Source organism: Agelaius phoeniceus, chromosome 7 (genome assembly GCF_051311805.1).
Source record: "Agelaius phoeniceus isolate bAgePho1 chromosome 7, bAgePho1.hap1, whole genome shotgun sequence".
NCBI classification, from domain to species: domain Eukaryota; kingdom Metazoa; phylum Chordata; class Aves; order Passeriformes; family Icteridae; genus Agelaius; species Agelaius phoeniceus.
Genome location: NC_135271.1, coordinates 1,880,200 through 1,895,000, shown reverse-complemented (window position 1 = coordinate 1,895,000; position 14,801 = coordinate 1,880,200). Strand labels below are relative to the sequence as shown.

Below are 14,801 nucleotides of genomic sequence, written 5' to 3'. Positions count from 1 at the left end.
CCGCTCAACGGGTGTCCCTCCCTGCGGGGACGGTCAGCCGGAAGGCGCCCGCCGTCAGCCGTCAGTGGTCCCGTCCCGGGCCCCGCTCGTCGCATCCTCCATCGCCCTTCCCGGCCGCATGTGGGCCTCAGGAAGGCGCGCAGGGCAGCCGCGGGGGCGCTTCTCCCCGCCTGGTCTCCGCGTGCAAACGAGGAGTGCAGGCCTTGCACCCTAGCTCAATGCTGTCCTGCCTTCTACCGGGCGCGTGCCCGAGGTAAGGGGCCCCGGCGGTGTGACGCAGCAATGGCGGTCCTGGGAGTGCGGCCCCGGTGGCGGCGGGGTCTTCCGTCCGGCAGGCCTTGGGCCCTGGCTATGCCAGCTTGGCTCTCGGTGGCGCCCGCCTCCGGGGCCGGGGGCGGAGCACGTCCGCCGGTCTCTCACCCGCCCAGCAGGGGAGTGGTCCCGCAGGAGGCGTGCCGGTGGGGGCTCGTCGTCGTCGCGTGCCATCTCGAGCCAGGGGAAGGCCGTGCAGTGGGGAAAGAGATAAGCCGGCCACGCAGCGGCGCAGCGGCACTCCGTGAGGCCCGCGGCGTCGGGGGCCCAGGGAGAGCCGCCGTGTGTGGGGGCTGATGGCCGCGCGCCCCCAGCCGTGTGCCATGTGTTTTGTGCGTGTCATCCCGTGAAAGTGAGACGCGGGGGGGCTGCCGTGCCCTCCCGCATTCCAGCACGCGCTGCGTGGCCCTCTGCGTGGAGGCCGAGCCGAGCCCGGGTGCCTGGTCCGCCTCCGAAGGACGGCATTTGTGAGGTCGGCGTCACCCCTCGTGGGGGAGGCGGTCAGGAGCGCGGGCTCCCCCACCTCTTGGCCGGCCTTCGGAGCGTGGGTTGCTCCAGTTGGTTTTTATTCCCCCTTCTGTTTCTGTGTGCTTGTATGGTCAAAGCCAGGCGTGCACCCCTGCGTCCTCAGTCCCTGAGTAACAAAAAAAGGGGCCGCTTGGCGTGAGCAGTGCCCGAAAGCCAGACAAATCTTAGCGGTAGATCACTCGGCTCGTATGTTAAAGAAGAATGCAGCTAGCTGTGAGAATTAATGTGAATTGCAGGACACATTGACCATTGACCATTCGAAGGCACGTGCAGCCCCGGATTCCTCCCGGGGCTACGCCTGTCTGAGGATCGCTTGATGATCAATAACCATCCGGGGGCCACGCTAGTGGCATGGCTGGGGTCGCCTCTCTGGCCTGTTGCCCGCAGCGGGTGGTGGTGGCGGTGGCAGCAGCAGCGTCCCACTGGTGCCCGAGGGAAGGCAGTCAGGGGTTCGGCGAGGGAAGCGTTTCCCTAGGAGGCCTCGATCCCTTCACTGCGGCCCGGCGGGCATCGTCGTTGTTGCAGTTGTCATCGTCACAGTCATTGTCGTTGCCGTGCAGGGCCTTCGTCCCCCTAAATGCAGACTCGGGGAGCACTCCGTTGCTCCCCGCTCCCGGAGCAAGCCGCTGAGGTGGAGCTCGTCCTCGCCGGGACCATGCCGTGGATGCGGTGGCACGGCAGCCTGGGGAGAGCGAGAGATGGTGTCGAAAGGCGCTGCCAAGGGCCGAGAGAGAAAGAGAGAGGAGGGCGAGAAGGAGAGGCAAGGCACGGCCTCGCCCCCAGCGTCCCCCCGCACCGGCGGCTGTCTGCGGGTGGGAACCGCGGCGGTACCGTACCATGCTTCCGAGCGTGCGCGCGTGGCGAGAGCGCCGGGGATGGTTGTTCCGACCCCGTCCTCCCTTCGCCCGCCCCCTCCGCTTCTGTCACGGTCTCGGGACGTGCCGAGGGGCACCGTCGTTCCTCTCTCTCTCCCCGCTGATGCTGTCGTGCGCACCACCGCCCGGCCGGTCCTCCCGCGCGGGGCTGTCTCTGCCCCACTCCCTATTCAGTTCTCGTCTCCGGGATGGGGCTCTCCGTCTCCTCGTCGCTCGCTCATGCGCACGCGCACTCTCTCTCTCTCTGGCTCCCTCCGGGAGCGCGGAGAGGAGGGGGGGACTGGTGGCGTAGCGGGCGGGGGAGACACAGCGGCCATCGTCGCGCGCGCCCCCATGCGCGGCGTGGCCAAGCTTTGGGATTGCAAGCTCAGATCAGACGTGGCGACCCGCTGAATTTAAGCATATTAGTCAGCGGAGGAAAAGAAACTAACGAGGATTCCCTCAGTAACAGCGAGCGAAGAGGGAAGAGCCCAGTGCCGAATCCCCACCCCGCGGTGGGGCGTGGGACATGTGGCGTACAGAAGCCCCCCCTCCCCTGCGGCGCTCTTAGGGGACCCAAGTCCTTGTGATCGAGGCCGCAGCCCGCGGATGGTGTGACGCCGGTAGTGGCCCCCCGGCACGCCAGGCCCGGGGCTTCTCGGAGTCGGGTTGCTTGGGAATGCAGCCCAAAGCGGGTGGTAAATTCCATCTAAGGCTAAATACCGGCATGAGACCGATAGCCAACAAGTACTGTAAGGGAAAGTTGAAAAGAACTTTGAAGAGAGAGTTCAAGAGGGCGTGAAACCGTTAAGAGGTAAACGGGCGGGGCCCGCACAGTCTGCCTGGAGGAGTCAACTTGGTGAGTTGCAGTCGGCCGGCGCGGGCTTGGCGGATCCTTGCCTTCACCTCCCTTCCGTCCCCCGGGTGAACCCCGTGCGGGGGGAGAGCCAGGGGGGGCGGGCCGGTGCAGGGACCACCACCCGACCGGCAGCCAGCCATGGCCGGGCACATTTCCTCTGCGGCTGTGCGCCACGACCAGCTCCGGGTCAGCTGGGAAGGCCTCCGGCGGGCAAGTGGCCGAGCGCCGCGCGAGCGGCGGCGGGTGTTACAGCCCCTGGGCAGCAGGTCTTGCTGAATCCCAGGGCCGCGGGAGAGGACCGCTGTAGCGCCCTCCTGCCCCCTGTTGGCGGCGCCGTGGTTGGGGGCGTCGCTTTTCCCCCGCCCTCCCCCTCCTGGGGGTGGGGGGGGTGGGGGCAGCGTCCCCGCAGTGCGGCGTTTCATGCAGGGTTGCAGGGGCCGAGCCCACGGACCCCCGGCACCACTGTCAACCAGGGCTGACTGTCCTCAGTGCACCCCAACCGTGCAGCGCTGCTGGGCCGGGCTTGACGGGCCGTGCTCCGGTGCCCAGGGTCCGCGGCGATGTCAGCTACCCACCTGACCCGTCTTGAAACACGGACCAAGGAGTCTAGCGGGTGCGCGAGTCAAGGGCCGTCGTCGAAAGCCCACGGTGCAATGAAGGTGAGGGCCGCCGCGCCCCTGCTGAGGTGGGATCCCGGGGCGCATGTCGCGCCTGGCAGCCCCAGGCGCACGACTGGCCCGTCTCGCCCGCCAACCCCTCGCGGGGCCGGGGAGGTGGAGCGTGAACATCTGTGCTAGGACCCGAAAGATGGTGAACTATGCCTGGGCAGGGCGAAGCCAGAGGAAAACTCTGTGTGGAGGTCCGTAGTGGTCCTGATGTGCAAATCGGTCGTCCGACCCGGGTCTAGGGGCGAAAGCCTAATTGAACCATCTAGTAGCTGGTTCCCTCCGAAGTTTCCCTCAGGATAGCTGGCACTCAGCAATGGGCAGTTGTACCCGGTAAAGGGAATGATTAGAAGTCCTGTGGCCGAAACGATCTCAACCTATTCACAAACTTTCAATGGGTAAGGGGGCCGGCTCGCTGGTGTGGAGCCGCGCCCTGGAATGCGAGTGCTCAGTGGGCCACTTTTGGTAAGCAGAACTGGTGCTGCGGGATGAACCGAACGCCGGGTTAAGGCGCCCGATGCCGACGCTCATCAGAGCCCAGAAAAGGTGTTGGTTGATCTAGACAGCAGGACGGTGGCCATGGAACTCGGAATCCGCTAAGGAGTGTGTAACAACTCACCTGCCGAATCAACTAGCCCTTAAAATGGATGGCGCTGGAGCGTCAGGCCCTTACCCAGCCGTCGCCGACAGTGCGATGCCTGTGGGGGCTAGTCCGTGATGAGTAGGAGGGCCACTGCAGTGCGCCTCGAAGCCTGGGGCATGGGCCCGGGTGGAGCCGCTGCAGGTGCAGATCTTGGTGGTTGTAGCAAATATTCAAACGAGAGCTTTGAAGGCCGAAGTGGAGCAGGGTTCCATGTGAACAGCAGTTGAACATGGGTCAGTCGGTCCTAAGCGATAGGCGAGTGCCGTTCCGAAAGAGTGGGCGATGGCCTCCATCGCCCTCAGCAAAGGGAGTGGGGTTCAGATCCCCGAATCCGGAGTGGCGGAGACGGGTGCCGCGAGGCGCCCAGTGCGGTGATGCATCCGATCCTGGAGAAGCCGGCGGGAGCCCCGGGGAGAGTTCTCTTTTCTTTGTGAAGGGCTGGGCGCCCTGGAAAGGGTTCGCCCCGAGAGAGGGGCCCACGCCTTGGAAAGCGTCGCGGTTCCGGCAGCGTCCGGTGAGCTCTCGCTGGCCCGTGAAAATCTGGGGGAGAGGGTGTAAGACTCGCACTGGGCCGTACCCATATCCGCAGCAGGTCTCCAAGGTGAACAGCCTCTGGCATGTTGGAACAATGTAGGTAATGGAAGTTGGCAAGCCGGATCCATAACGTTGGGATAAGGATTGGCTCTAAGGGCTGGGTCGGTCGGGCTGGGGCGCGAAGCGGGGCCGGGCGCGCCCTGTGGCAGGACGAGGCACCGCGCGCAGGTGAGTGCGCTCCGCGTGGCCCGCCCGGGTGCCGGGGCATGCGCGGGTGCGCGCAGCGTCGACTCTGGACACGCGCCAGGCCCTTCCCTTGGATCGCCCCAGCTGCGGCGGCCATCGCCCGCCCTCCCCTCCACCTGCCCTCCGCCTTGCCGCGGCCGGCGCCCCAGCGGCGACCGCCACCATCGTCGTAGCACGCCGCTGCCCCGTCGGTTCCTGCCGGCGGGGTCCCCGCGGCGCACGGCCGTGGCCAGCGTCAGCCAAGCAGTTCGCACGGGGGAGGGTCCCTGGAGGGGGTCTCCGGGCTGGCGCCCCGCCTCGGCCGGTGCCTAGCAGCCGGCTTAGAACTGGTGCGGACCAGGAGAATCCGACTGTTTAATTAAAACAAAGCATCGCGATGTGATTTCTGCCCAATGCTCTGAATGTCAAAGTGAAGAAATTCAATGAAGCGTGGGTAAACAGTGGGAGTAACTATGACTCTCTTACTACCTGAAACCTGGCCCCCTGGTTGGACAGGGGCGACGGGTTCGCAGGTGGGCTGACCACCCATTCCATTCCCGATGTTGAATCCGGTCATGACTCGGCTATTCCAAATCCAAATCCGTTTCTCGGAGGAGGAAACTGGGGGCAGCTGTTACACCTTACTAGGGTATCGGTGGGCACTCAGACCTCCCAAGATGATTTTGTAACATCTACAACCACCAAATTGACAGAAAATGAATTGGACTTGCTGGTGAATTTCTCTTTAGAACTATATAGGTCAGATCTGCAGGAGCATGTACAGGGGGTGGATCATGTTTCTGTTAATGGGGGGGTGTTGAACGGGTTTCCTGAGGTGTTTGAACAGCCTACACCACAACTGAGTGAGGGGGATGACTTAAATCCTAGTCCCCCTAAGGACGATGATCAGAATGTACTTGGGAAGGGAGGCAGTGGGAAGGGGGAAGAGGGTACACCAGAGGCATTGCCTCCAGTGCCTGAGGTCTGCAGTGAACAAGCACCGGATGACATGGTGAAGGTGACTGTTCCTGACAAAAATCCACCATGTCCTTGCTGTGGTACCCGGCTCAACTCGATGTTGGCCCTAATTGAACACCTTAAGGGGTCTCACGGGAGGAAGTGGGTGTGCTTTCGGTGTGCCTAGTGTGGGAGGGAGGATTTTAACCATCACAGTACTGTTTGTCATTTTGCAAAGTGCAAGGGTCTGAAGGATGCGGGACCTCCAGTGGGAGAGTGGATATGTGAGGTATGCAGTAGAGATTTTATGACTAAAATTGGCCTAGGACAACACAAAAGATTGGTACATCCACTGGTTAGAAACCAGGAGAGGATCGATGCTTCCCAACCGAAAGAAACATCAAACTGAGGAGCCCACAAAAGATGCTGGACAAAGGAGGAGGAAGATCTACTTGTCAAGCTGGAGGTACAGTTCGAGAGTCACAAAAACATTAATAAGCTCATATCGGAACACTTAACAAGCAAAACAGCTAAGCAGATTGGTGATAAAAGAAGAATGCTGCTCAGGAAGAATGGAGTGGGTGGGGGAGCAGCTGGGAACTTGAAATCAGAACCTGGGTCAAGTCATCAATCCCAGGCAGGAACTGTGAACAATGGACTTGGGGGAACCACCAGCCGGGAGGACCAGCTGCTGGGAAGGGAACAATAGGGACATCTGGACACCACTTTGATAGGGATAACGGTCTCCGGGAAACCGTTGGCCAGCAGAGGGCAGGGCGACTGCAGGCTCGTTATCAGAAAAGGATCAAAGAACGTTTATCAGATGGGACAATTAACAACTTCCCCAGAGCATTTGAACAGTTATTAGAAGGCCAAAAGGTGCGACCACTGCTCAATCAGACAGCGCAGGACTGCTTTGGTTGCCTGGAATCAGTGAGCCCAATAAGAACAGCACTCCGGGGGGGAAAAGCAAAAGGAAACTCGGGAGGAGCAGCCAAGAGAACAGTTTCAGAAGTGGATGAAGGACAGAGCGATCAAAAGAGGTAACTACCTCCGCTTTCAGCGTTTATTCCATCTAGATGGGGAAATTAGCGAAGATCATTTTGGACGACATCGAATGTCTGTCCTGTGATATATCACCCAGTGAAATTTATTCGGTATTCAAGGCCAGATGGGAAACACCTGGACAGTTTGGTGTGAGACTTGAGAGTCTTTGGAGACTTTGAAATTAAAGGGAAGCCCCACCATAAGGCCTTCAGGGACTTAATTACAGCCAAAGAAATTGAAAAGAACGTGCGGGAAATGAGCAAGGGCTCAGCACCAGGTCCAGATAGGATTGCCCTTGGGGACATCAGGAAGATGGATCCCGGGTATGCCCGGACTGCTGAGCTCTTCAACCTGTGGCTAACATCTGGTGACATCCCGGACATGGTGAGGGGGTGCAGGACTGTTTTGATCCCCAAATCGACAAAACTGGAGCACCTGAAGGACATCAACAACTGGAGACCCATCACAATTGGTTCCATCTTGCTGAGGCTGTTCTCCAGGATCGTGACGGCGAGGATGACTAAGGCGTGCCCCCTCAACCCAAGGCAGAGAGGTTTCATCAGTGCGGCGGGATGTTCTGAGAACCTGAAGCTCCTGCAAACTATAATTTGGACTGCCAAAAATGAACATAGACCACTGGGTGTTATATTCGTGGACATTGCTAAGGCTTTTGACCCCGTGAGCCACCAGCACATCTTACACGTTTTACAGCAACGGAGAGTGGATCCCCACGTCGTCGGACTGGTGGACAATATGTACAAGGACATCAGTATGTATGTCACCGTCAAGAAGAACACGCACACGGACAAAATCCAGATCCGGGTTGGAGTGAAGCAGGGTGATCCGCTGTCACCCCTTCTATTCAACCTGGCAATGGACCCCCTGTTGTGCAAGCTGGAAGAGAGTGGCAAAGGATTCCATCGTGGAGAGCGTACGATAACTGCCATGGCATTTGCTGATGATCTGGTCTTGTTGAGCGACTCCTGGGAGAACATGAACATCAACATCAAGATACTAGAGACCTTTTGCGTTCTCACAGGTCTCAAAACGCAGGGACAAAAGTGCCACGGCTTCTACATCAAGCCCACAAAAGACTCTTACACCGTCAACAACTGCGCTGCATGGACCATCAACGGCACACCCCTGAACATGATTAACCCTGGGGAATCGGAGAAATACCTCGGCCTGCAGATCGACCCCTGGACTGGGTTTGCAAAAACCGACCTTTCCGCAAAACTAGACGTCTGGCTCGAACGCATTGACCGAGCCCCACTTAAACCTCTGCAAAAACTTGACATCCTCAAAACATACACCATTCCTCGACTGACCTACCTGGCTGACCACTCAGAGATGAAAACAGGGGCCCTTGAAGCCCTTGACCTGAAGATCCGAACAGCGGTTAAGGACTGGATGCACCTGCCTCCGTGCACGGGTGATGCCATCTTGTACTCGAGCACGAGGGACAGCGGTTTGGGCGTCATCAAATTGGCGGGACTGATTCCCAGTGTGCAGGCCTGGAGACTGCAGCACATTGCACAGTCTCCGGACGAGACGATGAAGACCTTCCTGGAGAAAGCTGAGATGGAGAAGATGTATGAGAAACTATGGATTCAAGCTGGAGGGAAGAGAGCGGCGATGCCGTCAATTTGGGATGCACTACCGGCGTCTGTACCACCCGCGACTGCAGAAACTTTCGGAGTCAGAAGCACCGAACCCTAAAAGTAAGTTCCCCAAACCATGTGATTGGAGAAGAAAGGAGTTTAAAAAGTGGACAAAATTGGAATCCCAAGGCCGTGAAGTAAAAAATTTTAAGGGGGACACAATTAGTAATAATTGGCTTCAATATTATAGACGCATACCTCACAGGAAACTCCTCACTGCTTTACAGCTCAGGGCCAATGTTTATCCCACGAGGGAATTTCTCACGCAGGGGAGGGGAGATAACTGTGTTAAGTTTTGTAGACACTGCGAGGCGGACCTTGAGACCCGCGGCCACATCATCGGCTTCTGCCCAGTGACGAAGGACGCCAGAATCAAGAGGCACAATCGCATTGGCGAGAGGCTTATTGAGGAGGCGAAAAAGAGAGACTGGGTGGTGTTCAAGGAGCTGCACATAAGGGATGCCACCAAGGAACTGTACAAACCGGACTGGATATTCATGAAAGAGGACCATGCACTTGTTGGGGATGTGACAGTACGTTTCGAGTTGACAAAGACGACACTGGAGGAAGCTGCTGTGGAGAAGGTGAACAAGTACAAACATTTGGAAACCGAAGTGCGGAGCCTCACCAACGCTAAGGACGTTGTTTTTATGGGTTTTCCCCTTGGAGCGCGGGGGCAGTGGTACAAGGGGAACTTTGAACTTTTGGACACTCTTGGACTTCCCAGATCGAGGCAGATCACTGTTGCAAGGACTTTATCCACGGACGCGCTCATCTCATCTGTGGACATTGTACATATGTTTGCCAGTAGAGCTAGGAAATCAAATGTATAGGATAGACATTTTTGTATTTTTGTACCTTGTACCTCTTGGTTTTTGCATTTTACTATTTTGTATCTTGGGGGGATCTTTTGTAGCAATGTTGATTTACAGATGTATGCTTATTACTTTTATATTTTAATAAACTAGATGGTAGCTAGGTTCGCAAGGCAGCCACAAGCCAGTTAGGTAGCTCATAGTGGGTAGGGACAGGAACTTTAATTCCCAACGCGTCAAATACCACCTGAGTCGGACCAATCTTACCGGACTTGTACCGCTTAACCGGATTTGTCCAAGGTGGACGGGCCACCTTTACTTAACCCGGAAAAGGGACATATATTATTTATATGTGTTTGATATATAGCCAAATGCCTCATCATCTAATTAGTGATGCGCATGAATGGATGAACGAGATTCCCACTCTCCCTACCTACTATCCAGCGAAACCACAGCCAAGGGAACGGGCTTGGCGGAATCAGCGGGGAAAGAAGACCCTGTTGAGCTTGACTCTAGTCTGGTGCTGTGAAGAGACATGAGAGGTGTAGAATAAGTGGGAGGCCGGGCGCACACTCAGCGGTGCGGGGCGACCTGCCCGCCAGCATCCCGGCCGTCGGTGAAATACCACTACTCTGATCGTTTTTTCACTTACCTGCTGAGGCGGGGGGCGATCCCCGAGGGGGGCTCTCGCTTCTGGCGCCAAGCGGCCGGTGCGCGCCGGCCGCAACCCGCTCCAGGGACAGCGTCAGGTGGGGAGTTTGACTGGGGCGGTACACCTGTCAAAGCGTAACGCAGGTGTCCTAAGGCGAGCTCAGGGAGGACGGAAACCTCCCGCGGAGCAGAAGGGCAGAAGCTCGCTTGATCTTGATTTTCAGTACAAATACAGACTGTGAAAGCGGGGCCTCACGATCCTTCTGGCTTTTTGGGTTTTAAGCAGGAGGTGTCAGAAAAGTTACCACAGGGATAACTGGCTTGTGGCGGCCAAGCATTCATAGCGACGTCGCTTTTTGATCCTTCGATGTCAGCTCTTCCTATCATTGTGAAGCAGAATTCACCAAGCGTTGGATTGTTCACCCACTAATAGGGAACGTGAGCTGGGTTTAGAGTGTTGTCAGACAGGTTAGTTTTACACTACTGATGATGTGTTGTTGCAATAGTAATCCTGCTCAGTACGAGAGGAACTACAGGTTGAGAGCCCTGGTGCGTGCGCTTGGCTGAGGAGCCACTGGTGTGAGGCTACCATCTGCGGGCTTATGACTGAACGCCTCTAAGAATCCTGCCTAGACGTAGCAATACCGCAGTGCCGCTGGCGCCTCAGTGGGCTCGCGATAGCTGGCTGCCCACCCGTCCACGGGATCCGGGGGCTGGGCACCAAGTGAAGGGCCGCGTGCCGCGGGTGTGGGCGCGCTCTGAGCGCCCACGCCGAAAGAGAGAGAGGCCCCACCGCACCCTGGCTACAGCCGTGCGTGGCCCAAGATGCGGGGCAGGGGCTTGGCCGCACAGGCGTAGGCGGTGGCGGCAGCATTGGGTCTCCCCAAAGACCCCTGTGCGCAGGTGCGTGGTGCGGGTGTGGCGGGGTACCCATTTCCTGCCGTCTCCAGTGGTGGGGGTAGACCTGTTGTCCGCAGCCGGCCTTTGCCTAGGGCAGCCCAGGCCCTGGGGTAGACCTCTTGTTCGCGGCCGGCCTTGGCCTGCGGCCACCTGTTGTCCCGGGCAGGCCCTTTCCTACAGCAGCCCAGCCCCTGGGTAGACCTGTTGTCCCCGGGCCGGTCTTCGCCCAAGGCAGCCCAGGCACTGCGTAGACCTGTCGTCCACAGCCAGCCTTGGGCCATGGCCGCCTGGGTGCCCCGGGGTAGACCCATTGTCCCAGGCCCTTGGGTGGACCTGTTGTCCCGGACCAGCCTTTGCCTAAGGCAGCCCAGCCCTTGGGGTAGACCTGTTGTGCCTGGGCCGGCCTTCGCCTAAGGCAGCCCAGCCACTGGGTAGACCTGTTGTCCCAGGCCCTTGGGTAGACCTGTTGTCCTAGGCCCCCGGGTAGACATTTTGTCCCAGGCCCTTGGGTAAACCTGTTGTCCCTGGCCCCAGGGTAGACCTGTTGTCCCAGGCCATTGCGTAGACCTGATGTTTCAGGCCGGCCTTAGCCTACGGCCCCCTAGCAAGCGGGAAAAGTATGCAGACGGTGCCAGGGAGGCTGATGGGGGAGGGTGGGGCGCCCCCAAACACCGATGGGCGGCTGCGGCTGCAACAGAGAGGGCAGGGCCAGGGGCAGGGGCACGGGCAGGGGCAGGGAGAGAGGGCACGTGAGAGCGTGCATGACTATGGGCGGGCGGGTGCGGGTGGCAGGGGCGTAGGGGGAGGTGGGTGGGGGGTAGGGAGGGGGCGGGGATGGTTGGCCGCGCGTGCCTGCACACGCAGTGGTGTGGTAGCCTGCAGGGCTGGCCGTAGCCTGCAGGGGTGTGAGCCTGTGGAGTGGGGGGGGGGGGGGTGTGTCACTGTTTCTGTCTCTGTGTGGATGAGGGCCGGTGGCTTCATGCTGGGCCCTGGCGCCTTGGCACCGAGCCCCCACAGCCCCCTAGAGTCACGTCAAGGGCCGAAGACCTCTGCGGACCGTGAAACAACCCGCCCGACAGCCACACACAGCGCCTGTGTGCTGGCGGCGGTGCTGGCGGCCGCCACCTGTACCGGCAGGCGGGGCGGGCCAGGGAGGGGCGGGGTGAGCTGCATCAGGGCCAGGGGGGCCAGCCTGGGTAGGGTCCCAGGAGGGCGTGGCGGGGTAGGGCGGGGGGTGGGTGGTGTGGGCGCTGTTTGGCCAGTTCAGCATGTCAGCAGGCAGAGCACAGGGCTCGGCTTGCCCATTGGCTCGGCTGGGAGTGTATCCGATACCAAAGGAAAAGAAATAAAATTGGCCAATTTTTTTGTTGGTTTGTTTTTCCGGATAAGTTTCTCGTTCCAAGCAAATAGAAGAGCCATTCTTTCAGGAAAGGAGAAAAGAAAAAGGGGCGGGGGAGGGTCTGGGGGGTGGGGGGCAACCCAAGAAAACCCAAATCCAAACCACAAGCCCCCCAACCCCAAAAAACAAACCAACCTCAAAACTCAGCATCAGTATCAGACAAAGCCAAAGCAACCAGGAAAAAAAAAAAACAAAGCAAAAAAAAACCCCACCAAAACCCCAAAAAAACCAAAACAAACAAAAAAAAACCCCAAATCCCCCAAAACAACAACAAAAAAACCACCACGGTGGTCTCTTGTCCTGCCCTCTTCCTCTCCCTGTGTAGGGATGGAGCATCGCTGTGCTTTCAGGAAGTTCTTTGTGGAAACTTCTGCCATTACAAGCTCCTTTGCCCTCGGCGGATGCCTGCACTGGAATCCCTCGCGGCTGGGTTCGGAGCACACTCTTGTTGGCTCTTCTAAAACCCGGGGTCCTTTTCCCCTTCAGCATGCTCAGCACGCCCTTTAACTCCACGCCGCTGTGCAGCTGGAGCAGCGGGACAGGGACCTTTGCAGCCTGAGCTGCCCTTGTTCCTCTCTGTCCATGCACGGAACACAGCGGGGAGGAGAATGGCAGCAGGGCCCTGCGTGTCCCCGGGCTCAGGTTTCGCGCCGCTTCAGCTCCACGGAGACGCGGGTAAAGTGAAAAACACAAACAGTTTATTAAGGGAAAGCAAAGCGAAGGGCTGAGCTGGGAGGTATAAAAGGGCATGGGCAGGGCCTGAGGGCTGCAGGGAAGGAGCTGCCAACAGGGAGAGAGATGGCAGGAGCTGCTGGAGCTTGGCACAGGCTCAGCTGAGAGCAGCCAGAGCCGTGCCTGGAGCTGCAGGCGGTCCCAACTGGAAATCACCGAAGGAGGCCGGTACAGGTACATCTGGTCCAGGAGACAAACGAAGTTCTGCAGATCTTCTTTGGAATTTCATCTGAATCCATGTGTTCATGCAGGATGGGCTCTCGTCTTCCCTGAGGGCTTAAGGAGCTGGAAGAGAGAGGAACAGGGCCACAGTCAGAAGCCAAATGGAGGGAATCCAAGGAAAGCCTCCTGCCAGGGCCATGCTGGCCGGCTCTCGCCATGGCCAGGAGGGAGCGGGAGACAATGGCTTCAGGCGGAAGGTGCTGGCCACGGATCCGCCACGTGTCCCCGAAAGGTCTCCGGGCTGTGCCCCCGCTGCCCCTGGTGTGCACAGGGAGCAGAGCCCTGGGCAGCCCGGTGACGGATTGTAGCTGCGGGGCTGGGATTTGTAGCTGCTCCCCTGTAATAAACTCCATAGATTTAGGAAAAGCACCATGGAGTATATGAACAATAGGAATGCTGAAACAGCAAAAGAAAATTCCTGTTTTCCTGTCCTCCACCCCAAACCAATCTCTGTAACCCTATAAGGCAATGTCATGTTAACCCCTTACCATTGGTCAAGCTTGGATCCTTTCCAACCCTATAAAAGAAGCATACTGTACCCCATTAGGGGAGAAAGAAGAAGAGCAGAGACCCTTCACAGACCTCCCCAAACAAAGCCATCTCCATGGAACAGCCTGCGCCTTCTCCTTCTCCTCTCTCTCCATCTGCTGCAGCCTCAAGCCCGGGGCACCACTACCTAGCAAGCAGAGCTGAAATCCTGAGAGCTTGCAATCACTGTAGAGCTGATAATCACCATGCTTGCTAGATGGCAGCCCCGCGGCGTTGGCATGAGCGAGCGAGCTTCGGGCACCCGGTCCCTACCCAGGGACTGAGCTCCTGAGCCCTAGTGCTCTGCTTTATGATAATGCCATTAAGAGGCTTTATTAAAGTGGCGGCCCAACTACTTCGGACCCCCCAGAGGCGATATCCGTCGGTTGAGCAACGAAGCCCCCCCGGGGTTTTCTGTGATTGCCTGTTTGGGAAGCCGCTCCTTCTGTGAAGGGACTTTTCGTTTTAGAAAATCCTTTCCCCAGGAGGGTCAGTTCGACACTCAAAACTTACATCTGAACGGCAGAAAATTCCGAGAAGAACTGACGCAGCAGACTCCTTCCACAGATCTTGGACCCCAGGGACTGTAAGTATTAGCTAATATTGCGTGCATAACTTCGGGGCTCCAAAACTTTTTTTTCGTTTTTTTTTCCTTTTTTTTCATGTTTTTTCTGCTGGAAGGGCTAACCATTAACATGGGTACAATTTTTAGTACATTAAAACTAAGTAAAACCGAGAGAGAGATATATTTAACTATTTTAGAAATCTTATCTGCTAACAACTTCTTTTCTAAAGGCAAGCTCTCAAAAACTAACCTTAAAAAATTTGTAACTTGGATTATTTCGCAATACCCTGATACTGATAAGAAAGCAGTCATTGAAAATTCGTTTTGGGATATGATCAGGAGCACAATATATATCTCCCAAACAAACCAGGATTTCTCTGTAACTAACTATTTGCCTTTATTCCATATAATAACTAAAACCGTTGAAAGATTTAACAGAGAAAAGATTTTGTAGTCGGTAACAGACACTTCCTCTTCAAATACTAACAAGATTGACAAGGACTCAGAGGAATGTCACTTGCATATCTCACACCACCCCTTCGGTCCTAAAGCCCATCTCGCCTCCGTTACTCCTAAAGCAGAGGTTACGCTGCCCACCACAGTTCCCCCTCCCACATTCTCCACCCCTGCGGGACCTGCGCCGCCCAACTTCGCGAATCCTATCTTATCTGTAATTCCACACATCCCCCCTACCCCTGGCTCGG

General features: G+C 57.6%; 1 non-coding gene and 1 pseudogene across 1 annotated transcript; both read left to right on the top strand.

The window, feature by feature from the left end:
* The first annotated feature begins 999 nt into the window (after positions 1–999).
* Positions 1,000–1,152, top strand: LOC129133465 (5.8S ribosomal RNA). The gene has a single exon (XR_013183145.1). It is a non-coding gene; the product is annotated as a 5.8S ribosomal RNA (ribosomal RNA).
* Positions 1,153–2,077: 925 nt separating this feature from the next.
* Positions 2,078–10,402, top strand: LOC129133425 (28S ribosomal RNA; annotated as a pseudogene).
* Positions 10,403–14,801: the final 4,399 nt, after the last annotated feature.